Source organism: Scyliorhinus canicula, chromosome 7 (assembly GCF_902713615.1).
Source record: "Scyliorhinus canicula chromosome 7, sScyCan1.1, whole genome shotgun sequence".
NCBI lineage: Eukaryota > Metazoa > Chordata > Chondrichthyes > Carcharhiniformes > Scyliorhinidae > Scyliorhinus > Scyliorhinus canicula.
The window spans coordinates 193,173,101-193,186,290 of NC_052152.1; the positions used below are offsets into that span (position 1 = coordinate 193,173,101).

Sequence of the window (13,190 nt, forward strand, 5' to 3'; positions counted from 1 at the left end):
GGAGCAGCTCGTTCCTCAATCAGTGGAACTTGAGTTGAGGACCAAATCCAATTGTTGTAGTGAGTGTGCTTATTTGAAAATTTACAAATCTCTGCACAAAATGATTACTTCTCGAGAGAAGCAAAACCGCCATCGTTTAGCTCTTACTGCATCGGAGGCTCAGAAAGCTCAAATAAATCCAAGTGAATTCAATTGCTTTTCCGCCTGGGACTTTTTTAGATTGATATTAAAACCCTGTGACGGCTTATCAGCCGTAACCTTTTCTAAAGCCAGTCTGTGAGGCGATGATGATATGTAATCTAAAGGTAATAATGGTTAAACTTTGGTTAACATAATTGTTAATGTAATAGATCATGTTATGCCAACATCAGAATAATGAATGTCCTGTTCATTGAGAAGTTTATTATATTGATCAATAGTCTTGAAGATTTGTGCCTTGAATTACCATAGTGCATATAAATTGAAAAAAAAATCTATTGCTTTCAGACAAATAACTGAGTTTAGTCCCTTAGGCACGCTTTCTAAAGTTAAAATAAAAATGTAATAACTTTCATTTGGAATTCAGGAAAGATTGCAATATCTTGGCTGCAAGAGGTGAACATGTATGTTAAATTGAACCAATGATTGGACCAGCTTTTGTAGTAAAGGAAATACCTTTTACAGGGATCAACATTAAAAATAATGGTGCAGTTTCCTGCACAGCAAGTCAAGCAGTGCTGTGGCTGGGGAAATCAATCAACTGGATGATATCTTATTACTTAGTCTAATTTAATCATAGATTATAGATCTTTGCATTAGTCTGGGCAACCCGAACATGATTTAAGAAGGAGGACAAGCAAAAGAAAAATCTCTTTTTCTCTCCATAGCACTTAGTATCAGGCTCCAGCGAATGGCTAAATGTGGCCCATTTGTCATCGGACTAAAAATATATCTCGTCAGTGGCGTTCTGAAAGGTAAGTCTGACCAGTTTAGCCAATGGTTTAAGTATGTACAAGATGCAATGGCAATGGTGGACATACTGGGGAAGTATGTTAACCGACCGACGTTAGTGCTGGCTCGGCAGATGACTAGTCCTGGGCTGTTTTTAAGAAGGATTAGGTTCAACCTGGACTTTTGCCAGGTTTCAAGTTGTGGCTTCAAATCTAAAAGGCGATGAATGAAAGATGGTCACAGGGGCTGGTATAGCACACTGAGCTAAATAGCTGGCTTTTAAAGCAGACCAAGGCTGGCCAGCAGCACGGTTCAATTCCCGTACCAGCCTCCCCGAACAGGCGCCGGAATGTGGCGACTAGGGGCTTTTCACAGTCACTGCATTAAAGCCTACTTGTGACAGTAAGCGATTTTCATTTTCAATTCATTTCACAGGATGGACAGGGGAAAATTCCAGAAGACAGGGAGGACCTCAATCTTCCTCCTCCACAGCTTCGAGCCTAGAATTAGCAACTGCAGTAAGACCTATTTCTGGAAGTGCCATCTCGTGACTCGTGCCACTTTTAACCACCCCATCCAGTCAAACAACCTTTTTTCCCTCCTCATCTCCAATATTTCCTTGCTAACAAGCAAAAGGATTTAAAAATAAATAAATTTAGAATGCCCAATTATTTTCTTTCCAATTAAGGGGCAATTTAGCATGGCCAATCCACCTCACCTGCACATCTTTGGGTTGTGGGGATGAAACCCATGCAGACATTGGGAAGCAAAAGGAAAATTTAAACAAAAATGTAACTATTTTTGTAACGCCTCTGTGATTTTTCTCTTGGGTTGCTCATAGAATTATCCAGGAGATTAACCTTTAATTCCTGGGTGACGCCAGAACTAACCTGGTGGTTTGCCAACTCTATTGGGGCCCCAAATGCTACGTTCAGCCTCCCTTACTGTACTTCCTTCATAATATTTTTCAAGTCTAACATCATGGCAGTCTTTGCTAAATCACCCTCCTGGGTAACCTTATCAGGTGCCCATGTTCTGAATAATAGATTTCATCAATGCCCTTCAACATTTATTTTGATCTCAAATAATCTTCTTGAGACCTATTTCATGCTCCAAGCCCTGTTCCAGTGCCCCCTTAGGAGTAGCTTTGGCTCAGTTGGTAGCAGTGAGTCAGCAGGTTGTGGGTTCAAGTCCTATTCAGGACCTGAGCACATAGATCAAGGCTGACACATCAGTGTGGTACATGAGTGACAGATGCACTGTCAGAGTGATGATAACGATGTTAAACTAAGGCTTTCTTTACCAAATCAGGTGAAGACAAAGGATACTGTGGTACTGTTTAAGAGCAGAGATGCTTTCCCCAGTATCCTGGCCAATACTTATCCCTGCATCAATGGGCACGTAATAACGGCTGCATTGCAACCAGCGCGGACCCGGGCGCGGTGGTTAAATAGCGAGATAGGCCAAAATCGATATCCATGCTGGGCACGAATCAGTTCACGATCTAACTGGCCCACACCTGGTCCTCGCCATTCTCCGAGGCGGGCGGTACGATTCATGTCGACGGGATTTTTGGGGGGGGTCGGAGAATTCGGCAGCCGGCGGGGGCGGGATTCACGCCGCCACCCGGCGATTCTCCTACCCGGCGGGGTCGGAGAATCGGCGGGGGGCGGCGTGAATCCCGCTCCCGCCGGCTGCCGAATTCTCCGGCCCCCCCCAAAAATCCCGTCGACATTAATCGCACCACCCGCCTCGGAGAATGGCGAGGACCGGGGCGACAAAATGGGCCACGGGGACGCCCGAATTCTCCGGGCCGCATGTGTCGAAGTCCCGCCAACGTGACCACGGTTAACGTCGGCGTAAATCAAACCACCTATTTAACGGTGTCAACCAGTCGCGCTGGCTGATGCTGATGGGGAGATAGGGCTTGGGGTGGGGCGGCCGCAGGAGAAGTGACGGCATGGCCGCAGTTGGTGGAGGGGCGTGCGGGATCCGTTAGAGTGTGTGTGCTGGGGGTGGAGGGGGGGGGGCGTTGTTGGGGAGTGCGGGGGCAGGAGGGGTAGGGGGGCACGTGCCGGGGAGGAGAGGGCGGGTGCCGGGGAGGAGAGGGCGCGTGCTGGGGAGGAGAGGGCGGGTGCCGGGGAGGAGAGGGTGAGTGCCGGGGAGGAGAGGGCAGGTGCCGGGGAGGAGAGGGCGGGTGCCGGGGAGGAGAGGGCGGGTGCCGGGAAGGAGAGGGCGGGTGCCGGGGAGGAGAGGGCGGGTGCCGGGGAGGAGAGGGCGGGTGCTGGGGAGGAGAGGGCGGGTGCCGGGGAGGAGAGGGCGGGTGCCGGGGAGAAGAGGGCGGGTGCTGGGGGGACGAGTGCTGGGGAGGGAGGGGGGAGAGTGCTGGGGGGGGGGGGGGAGAGCTGGGGAGGAGGGGGAAAGTATGGGGAGGGGGGGGGGGGAGTGCTGGGGAGGAGAGGGCGGGTGCCGGGGAGGAGAGGGCGGGTGCTGGGGGGGCGAGTGCTGGGGAGGGAGGGGGGAGAGTGCTGGGGGGGGGGGGGAGAGCTGGGGAGGAGGGGGAAAGTATGGGGAGGGGGGGAGTGCTGGGGAGGAGAGGGCGGGTGCCGGGGAGGAGAGGGCGGGTGCCGGGGAGAAGAGGGCGGGTGCTGGGGGGGGGCGAGTGCTGGGGAGGGAGGGGGGAGAGTGCTGGGGGGGTGGAGAGTTGGGGAGGAAGGGGCAAGTATGGGGAGGGGGGGGGAGTGCTGGGGAGGAGGAGGTGAGTGCCGGGGAGAAGAGGGCGGGTGCTGGGGGGGCGAGTGCTGGGGAGGGAGGGGGGAGAGTGCTGGGGGGGGGGGAGAGCTGGGGAGGAGGGGGCAAATATGGGGAGGGGGGGAGTGCTGGGGAGGAGAGGGCGGGTGCCGGGGAGGAGAGGGCGGGTGCCGGGGAGGAGAGGGCGGGTGCCGGGGAGGAGAGGGCGGGTGCCGGGGAGGAGAGGGCGGGTGCCGGGGAGGAGAGGGCGGGTGCTGGGGGGGTGGGGCGAGTGCTGGGGAGGGAGGGGGGAGAGTGCTGGGGGGGGGGGGAGTGCTGGGGAGGAGGGGGCAAGTATGGGGAGGGGGGGGAGTGCTGGGGAGGAGAGGGCGGGTGGCGGGGAGGAGAGGGCGGGTGCCGGGGAGGAGAGGGCAGGTGCCGGGGAGAAGAGGGCGGGTGCTGGGGGGGGCGAGTGCTGGGGAGGGAGGGGGGAGAGTGCTGGGGGGGGGGGGGGGAGTGCTGGGGAGGAGGGGGCAAGTATGGGGAGGGGGGGGAGTGCTGGGGAGGAGAGGGTGAGTGCTGGGGAGGAGAGGGTGAGTGCTGGGGAGGAGAGGGTGAGTGCCGGGGAGGAGAGGGCAGGTGCCGGGGAGGAGAGGGCGGGTGCCGGGGAGGAGAGGGCGGGTGCCGGGGAGGAGAGGGCGGGTGCTGGGGGGGTGGGGCGAGTGCTGGGGAGGGAGGGGGGAGAGTGCTGGTGGGGGGGGGGAGAGCTGGGGAGGAGGGGGAAAGTATGGGGAGGGGGGGGGAGTGCTGGGGAGGAGGAGGTGAGTGCTGGGGAGGAGAGGGTGAGTGCCGGGGAGGAGAGGGCGGGTGCCGGGGAGAAGAGGGCGGGTGCTGGGGGGGTGGGGTGAGTGCTGGGGAGGGAGCGGGGAGAGTGCTGGGGGGGGGGGGGGGAGTGCTGGGGAGGAGGGAGCGAGTGCCGGGGAGGAGAGGGTGGGTGCTGGGGGGGGGGGGGGGGGGGGCGCGAGTGCTGGGGAGGGAGGGGGGGGAGAGTGCTGGGGAGGAGGGAGCGAGTGCTGGGGAGGAGGGAGCGAGTGCTGGGGTGGAGGAGGCGAGTGCCGGGGAGGAGAGGGCGGGTGGCGGGGAGAAGAGGGCGGGTGGCGGGGAGAAGAGGGCGGGTGCTGGGGGGGGGGGGGGGGCGAGTGCTGGGAGGGGGGGGTGGCGCATGCCGGGGAGTTGGGAGGGGGGAGGTTTGGGGAGGGTGTCCGCCTGGCCAGGTGCCAGCTTCCAACAGTCGTGACCATGCAGCCCATGGCACCTGACTGCGGGGTTGTTGGGGGGGGGGGTATGGGCAATGATGTCATGTCGTCTATCCCCTCCACCCCACCCCCCACCCCCTGCAGGCCGTTATGTTTGGTCATCGCCCAGCGATGTTGGCCTCTGTGGCGGGAGCTGCACTTCTACAAGTTGCCCTGGGGAAGGAGGAGGACCGTGCCAGGGAGGCGGCGGAGGCTGCCACAGAGGAGCGTGCTGCAGGGAGGCAGGTGGCAGGCACCCAGGCTGGAGGGCCGCCCGCCAGACAGGACGAGGAAGAGGTAGAGGTGGTGGTGCCAGGGAGACGCCCGATGAGGCCCCGTGTGTACCGGCCCAGCTCGTCGTACCAGGACCTCACGGACCAGGCATGCAGGAGGAGACTCCGGATGAGCCAGGAAACCGTCGCCCATATCTGCCACCTGATGGCACACCTGCCACCACATGGCACTGGGGAAGGACACCCACTCCCTGTGGCCGTCAAGGTTATGGTGGCCCTGAACTTTTATGCCACGGGGTCATTCCACGTGCCGAGTGGGGACCTGTCCGGCATCTCGCAGACATCGGTGCACCGGTTGATCCATGCAGTGACAGATGCCCTATATGCCATTGCGAACCGCTACATCCAGTTCCCTGTGGACCGGGCCAGCCAGGATGCCCAGGCAGCAGGCTTCGCTGTGGCGGCCAGGATGCCCATGGTCCGGGGGCGATCGATGGGATGCACGTCGCCGTGCGGCCACCTGCAGATAACAGGGCTATATTCACGAATAGGAAGGGGACCTATTCCATGAACATTCAGGTGGTCTGTGACCACCGCATGATGATCCTGCACATCTGCACCCGGTACCCGGGCAGTGTACATGACTCATTCGTATTGGCGCAATGTTTCATCCCCACCATGTTCGAGGCCCCCCCCCCCACCCCCAGCTGAGGAGCTGGTTGCTGGGCGACAGGGGTTACCCATTACGGCTACAGACTGACGCGGAGAACAGTTACAACAATGCCCATGCAGCGACCAGGGGTGTGATAGAGAGGTACTTTGGGCCGTTCTGGAGGGGCCCTCCAGTACCCGTCAGATAGGGTCGGCTGCATCGTTGTGGTGTGCTGTGTCCTGCACAACATAGAGGGGCGATGTGCTGCAGGCAGAGGATGGGGAGGGGGAGGAGTAACAAGACGAGGTGCAGACCTCCCCAGATGAGGAGGATGGGGGAAATGGTCAGGACAGACGGGCTGGACATGGACGGGAGGCTACCCACCAATACCAGCTGGGCCAGCAGGCACGGGACAGGCTGATAGCCGCCCAGTTCACGGACTGGGGGGGGCGTAGGAATCGCCGATTATGGGAACAGACTGCATATTATGACACCAGCCTACTATCCTCACCCCACCCCCAACCACCCTCACCCCACCCACCCACCAGCCTACCACCCTCACCCCATCCACCCACCAGCCAACCACCCTCACCCCACCCACCCACCAGCCAACCACCCTCACCCCACCCGCATGCACACCACCCCTCCATTGCACATCCGCCTGATGCACAACGGGTCGGGCTCACACTGTCGTCGGTGGAAGCGTGTCTATTGCAGGCCATGGAGGATGATCACAACCCGCTCTGCGATGAGCTCTGGGCTCTACATCGTTGGACAATGCCTGACCCATGGCCACAGTACCACCCTCCACGCGGAATGTCCCTGCAGCGGCTGTGACACTGCAGCGCACGGTCCCGTCGTCTGCCCAGGGGGTTGGCGAGAGCGATCCAGGGGGAGGGGGCGCACACTCACCTGAGGCCGATGTTATATCACCCCTCACACACACACTGGTGCTCACCTCACACCACACCCCCGCACGCATCGGACAGAGCACAAAGGCAGCTTCTGTAGGCGTGAAAGTGATTTTAGTAACAAACAGTTCATACACGTGCCCTGGCCCCTATAACTAATCTATGTCCTGCACCCGTGCCAACTTACTCAGTGTCTAATATTTTGGCCTTACGGGCCCTTTGACTACGTCTAGGTGGTTCCCCAGATGGTGCAGCAGAACTGGAGGTGGCCTCCTGTGATTCCTGCCCTGTGACTAGGGACCCCTTTGGCGGCCGTTTCCTGGGCCCTAGATGGGCCAGGCTGTGGCTCGGGCGACTGGGATGGCGAGCTGCCAGCCTGTCCTGCCCGTTGCCCACCAGATATACCTGGTACGGAAGGGGGGAGTCCGAGGTGTCGCGGTGTTCCGGGACCTCCCCTCCAGGGGAACCCTGAACTGGCCCTGCACCTTCTCCTTCCTCGGGATGCCCGATGGCCCCCAGGCCTCGACATGGGTCGGGGATGCGACGCCCCCCCCCACCGGACACCTGGCACTGCCAGTCCTGGAGGCCCGCCCTGGTATCAACAAGGGTCTGCAAGTTTGCAGTCATGGAGCTCAGGGAGTTGGCCATCCCTGTCTGTGTCTGGGCGACGCCGGTCAGCACCTGGGCAATGGCGCCGATACCCTCAGCGGTGGCCTGCTGAGACTGGGCCATTGCCTGCTGAGACTGTGCCATGCCCTGCAGAGACTGGGCCATTGCCTGCTGGGACTGCGCCATGGCCTGCTGAGAATGTGCCACGCCCTGCAGAAACTGGGCCATGGCCTGCTGAGACTGTGCCATGCACTGCAGAGACTGGGCCATTGCCTGCTGGGACTGCGCCATGGCCTACTGAGACTGTGCTATGCCCTGCAGAGACTGGGCCATTGCCTGCTGGGACTGCGCCATGGCCTGCTGAGACTGTGCCATGCCCTGCAGAGACTGGGCCATGGCCTGCTGAGACTGTGCCATGCCCTGCAGAGACTGGGCCATTGCCTGCTGGGACTGCGCCATGGCCTGCTGAGACTGTGCCATGCACTGCAGAGACTGGGCCATTGCCTGCTGGGACTGCGCCATGGCCTGCTGAGACTATGCCATGCCCTGCAGAGACTGGACCATTGCCTGCTGGGACTGCGCCATGGCCTGCTCAGACTGTGCCATGCCCTGCAGAGACTGGGCCATTGCCTGCTGGGACTGCGCCATGGCCTGCTGAGACTGTGCCACGCCCTGCAGAGACTGGGCCATGGCCTGCTGAGACAGAGCCATGGCATTGAGCGCCTCTGCGATCTGCTGCTGGCTCTAGCTCATGGCTTCCTGTCAGAGGGCAGCCATGTCCTGGGCCACGGATGCCGCCCGCACGGAACGCCCCGGGCCTTGCATACTGCGACCCATGTATGACACTGTCACACCCATTGCCTCCACCGCGGACACCATCCGTGCGGTTTCGGCCTGGGTGGCACGCATCACCGGCACCTCTCCCTGCTCTTTCACACGGATGGACTCCTCCACCTGCGTCTGCAGCTGCCGCAAGCCGGCCGTCACCCCCTTCGATCGTCCCTTGGTCCGTGACTTCATCGGGTCTATGGGTGGGTGTGGTAACCCCAAAGGTTCGGCATCTGACTGGGACTCAGCTGAGTCCTGGGATCCAGCAGACCTCCGACTGCTGCCTCCCTTGGATGTTCCTGGGCGGTGCTCACCAGCTTGTGCTCCAGAAGCCTGTCCACTAATGTCACCCACCGAAGTGTGTGTTTCTGCACTGGTGGAAGGTGAAAATTACAGCTGTGACGCCTCGATGGTGGTATCCACGAAGCTGTCCTCCAAGGTGTTCTCTTGGGTGGCGGGGTGACCCAGATGGCCCTGACCCATCAGGTGGAGATCCTGCAGGACTAAGGACATGTGAGGATGTGGGCATGGGGGGATTGTGCTGATGGGTGCCAGGGTGTGCTGGGACACATGCACGGTGATCGGATATTAGGAGGGTTGGGGGGGGGGGGCAAGGTCAGGGGAGTGGTAAGCGGAACTGATGCCAGTGGGTCAGTGTTAACCTACCCTTGCAGCCCGATGGAGGGCATTGGTCTTCTTCCTGCACTGTGTGGTGATCCTCCTGGCCATGCTGTCCAAACTGGCAGCCGCTGCCACTGCTTCCCCGGTGGCATTGACGGTCCTACTGCTTGTCTTCCAACCCCCTCGGGGGTACAGGAAATCTCGTCTTGCATCCATGGTGTCCAGATGCCGGGCGATGTCAGCATCGCCAAAGCGAGGAGCAGGTCTGCATTGTGCCATTCTTGTGCGCTGACTGGGAGCGAGTTTGGGGGGAGCGTTTAAAAGCAGCTGCCCCTTGTCAGTGGGCAGCTGCCAGGCGCAAGTCTGGTGAATCAGCTAGCAGGACAGCCAGCGCCAGCGTGGGGGATCATTTCCAGCACTAAATGCCGTTATATACCGGCCACGGTATCGCCACGTCGCCTGTGGGGAAATACCCAGGGAGTTATGCCCGAAATGACACTTAGAACCTTTTCCATTAAATTGTGCTCAACATCCGGAAGGAAGAAGTTCCCCCACGGCACAGGCCCGTCCTCAGATTGGTGGGCCCTGATCGCGGGCCAGGCCACCGTGGGAGCCCTCCCCATGGGGTTGGATCCCTAAGCGCACCCCACCCGAGGACCGCACTAGCCAATTTACCTGCCAGGTGCTGCCATGTGGAACCATGTCCAATCCATGCCGGTGGGTCTGGGCAGAAACTGGCCCAACGGGACCTGGAGAATTGCCAGGGCGGCTGCTGCCAATGCACCCCGACCGCCGTGGCGTGATCCCTGCCCACGCCCGAAAACCGGCGCCGGAGAATATGGTAGCTGGCTTCGGAGCGGCGGGGCGGGTTCACGCTGCTCTCCAGGGATTCTCCGACCCGGCCGGGGTGGGGGGGGGGGGGGGGGGTGGCGTGGGGTGGGGGGGGGGGAGGGCGGAGAATCCCACCCCAGATCATTGTCAGATCGCTGTTTGTGGGAGCTTGCTGTACTTGTGCAAAATGTCTGCCAGCTGTCCTACTTTACAGAAATTATTGCAAATTGTAAAGTACTTCATTGTCTGTGGAGTGCTTTGAGACGCCCTTCTGTTTGTCAGCAATTCTTGTGTCTGATTACGTTCTTGTGAAGTGCCCTTTGATTGGTTACTCCATCAGGAAAAGCAAGTTGACGTTGCAAGTTGGTGCGAAAGCCAATAGGACAGTGACCTTTAACCTCTGAAAACAGGCTGGAATCCATCCCAAACAAATGGGAGAAGAACCATTTGTCTCTCCCAACTATAATGGCCATCAGTCCAATGGATTTTGGGCAGTCTCAGGCTGGTGAGCACAACATAAATCGGCCTGTCATCAGCAGATATTGTCATTTTTTTTGGCTGAAACAGATGTGGATATGTAAGATTGCACTGGATTTGTTGAATCCTCTCCTAACTAATGTTGTGTCATGTAAATTGGAAGAACACGAGCTGCCCTTGATGCAGTCTTGAGTAAAAGATGCTCCAGACTTTGAAATGAGTTCAATGTGTTTTATTGAACTATTAGCACAGTTCTCAATGAATTTGACTCTCCGCTAATCTAAATGTAGTAACTCAGTCTAACTGAACCAGCCTTGCTCTAAGCCACTTGCTGGGGTGTGATGCTGAGGGTACACCCTGTCTCACACTGTAGATGTTGGTCTGTGGAAAGGGGCGGGGCGTGAGCGCCTCATCCCTTTTATAGTGAGATACCACCCCTGAGTGTCCTGACTGCTCATTGGTCGTGTCCTATTCTATGTGGTCATTAGCTGCATGTTTGCATATCATGACAACTAACACACACACACCTGGACAGCACTGACACCGACTTCCCAGTTCCTCATGGGCAAGTGATTTCCCAACAAACAAACAAACATAGGGCAGCAGATACATGGGAACACCACCACCTGGAGGTCACTCACCATCCTGACTTGGAAATATATCGCCGTCCCTTCACTGTCGCTGGGCCAACATCCTGGAACTCCCTCCCTTGTAGCACAGTGGGTTCAAGAAGGCAGCTCACCACAAACTTCTCAAGGGTAGTTAGGGAAGGGTAACAAATGCTGGCCTAGCCAGCGAAGCCCACGTCCCACAAAAATTAATTAAAGAAAACACCTGAAGAATGATCACATGGGATAAAAGCTGAAAGATCATTTTGCATGAATGAGTTACGGTTTGGTGCGCATTTCTTTGTCTAAAACTGTGATTTGTGATGTGGGCATTTATCTGATATTGTAATGGAGGCACTGCCTTCTTTCCAAATGGTTAATGTCGCTGTTAAAAGAACGGACAAATAAATAACATGCCAGTTCATCCAGCATTCAGAAGTGAATATTGCAAAGCCCAGGTTTGTACCTGTGTAGTCAGCTCCATTCGTAATTGTGCTTTGCAGCAGTCAGAATACCTAGTGTGAGAGAGCAGCAGAGTTTTTTAAGAATACATTTATTTGCTCTTGGTTTGTATTGCTCGCAGTTTGGATTAATACTCGATGAAGGGCCACAATGCGCTGTACAATTGGTATTTTCAGTTTGGAATGGTTGTGTTTAACTGACACAGAAGAACAGGAATCAAAAGTCACAAAATGTCTCCAGTTCCAGAGAATTGCCTTTATCCTTGTGGCCGCCCCGCCATTTGGCTGTCGTTATGAGTAAATGCTAATGTAGCATGGAATGGTTGCGCTCCTTTAATATATAATATTGTGCCCCAATATAATATTGCACTTTGCAAATAACCGCTTAGAAATCCATACTCCTACTTAACTTTGACCTAGATATTTTGTAAGATGTTATGAAAGGTCATGCAATTATTGATGTACACAACCTCTTGTGAATAATTCTGAATAGCCTGACCACGCAACTATTGCGGATTGTGTTCAAATTAGCATTAGCCTAAGTCTGGGCAATGCAGTGCAATCTGTCTTCACCCCTGCAACCCTTCCAGTTTCCTCTTGTGCTCTCCCAAAGGCACTGTTACATTTGTGGGAATATGGATGGTTCCGCATCGGCCAATTCCTGACTGTTCAAGCTCCAACAACTCCTCGAACATCCTCCAGCTGAGGTGCAGAATGACTTCTTTAGATGCAGTCAAGTGCTGGGTGTTTTGTGGCCTTCTCCAGCTCATGGCTGTTTTGTTCCATCATGCAAATTCTTGGCCCACACCGCGTGATGAAATCATGAGGAATTAGAGCTGGACTGCCTCATGTGGTGACATGCACATTCATCCTGCAGTACCATTCAGATTTTGGGTTATAGAAGAGCTGGAGGTGTAAGTTCCTGCTGTTCAGAAACAGCCCTCCTCGAGTGTAAATGAGACGAGACAGAATTGTAGCATTTGACGGGGCAGCATGGTGGCATGGTGGTTAGCACTGCTCCCTCACGGTGCTGAGGACCCGGGTTCGATGAAGTGTTCCTCCCCGTGTTTGCGTAGGTCTCACCCCCACAACCCAAAAAGAATTCATAGAATTTGCAGTGCAGAAGGAGGCCATTCGGCTCATCGAGGCTATACTGGCCCTTGGAAAGAGCACCCTCCCTAAGCCCAGACCTCCACCCCATCCCTGTAATCCAGTATCTCCACCTAACCTTTTGGACACTAAGGGGACATTTAGCATGACCAATCCACCTAACATGCACATCTTTGGACTATGGGAGGATATCGGACAACCCACGCAGACACTGGGTGGAACTGCAAACTCCACACAGTCATAGAACATAGAACATAGAACAGTACAGCACAGAACAGGCCCTTCGGCCCTCGATGTTGTTCCGAGCAATGATCAACCTACTCAAGCCTAACGTATCCACCCTATACCCGTAACCCAACAGCCCCCCCCCCCCTAACCTTACTTTTTAGGACACTACGGGCAATTTAGCATGGCCAATCCACCTAACCCTCACATCTTTGGACTGTGGGAGGAAACCGGAGCACCCGGAGGAAACCCACGCACACACGGCCGGAATTGAACTCAGGATCTGGAGCTGTGAGGCAGCAGTGCTAACCACTGTACCACCATGCTGCCCTATGTGCAGAGTCGGTGAATTGGCAATGCTAAATTGCTCCTTAATTAGAAAAAAAAAATTGGATTCACTAAATTTATAATTTTAAGAAATGGTAGCCTTTAACTCTCATTTACACAACATTCCCCAACAAGTTAACAGGTGGGCCAGAACCCCCCAACAAATGGTTTCAAGAACTGGGGAGCAGGTAGGTATTTGGCTACCTGGTCAGTTATTGGACATAACTGATCTGAAAAACGACCCTCTTGCCTCTACCCTGCTGCACATCAAGCACAGGAAACAGAACTGGGTTACACTTCTTTTTAATAGATCAGAACAGAAAACTGGAACAGTTGAAGGCT

At 56.3% G+C, this 13,190-nt stretch overlaps 1 long non-coding RNA gene across 1 annotated transcript in view; it reads left to right on the forward strand.

Annotated features, from left to right (window-relative positions):
• The first annotated feature begins 839 nt into the window (after nucleotides 1-839).
• LOC119968680 overlaps nucleotides 840-13,190 on the forward strand; it is a 28,745-nt gene continuing 16,394 nt past the window's right edge. The window contains exon 1 of the long non-coding RNA XR_005461179.1: nucleotides 840-953. This is a non-coding gene — a long non-coding RNA (uncharacterized LOC119968680). The remainder of the gene's footprint in view (nucleotides 954-13,190) is intronic.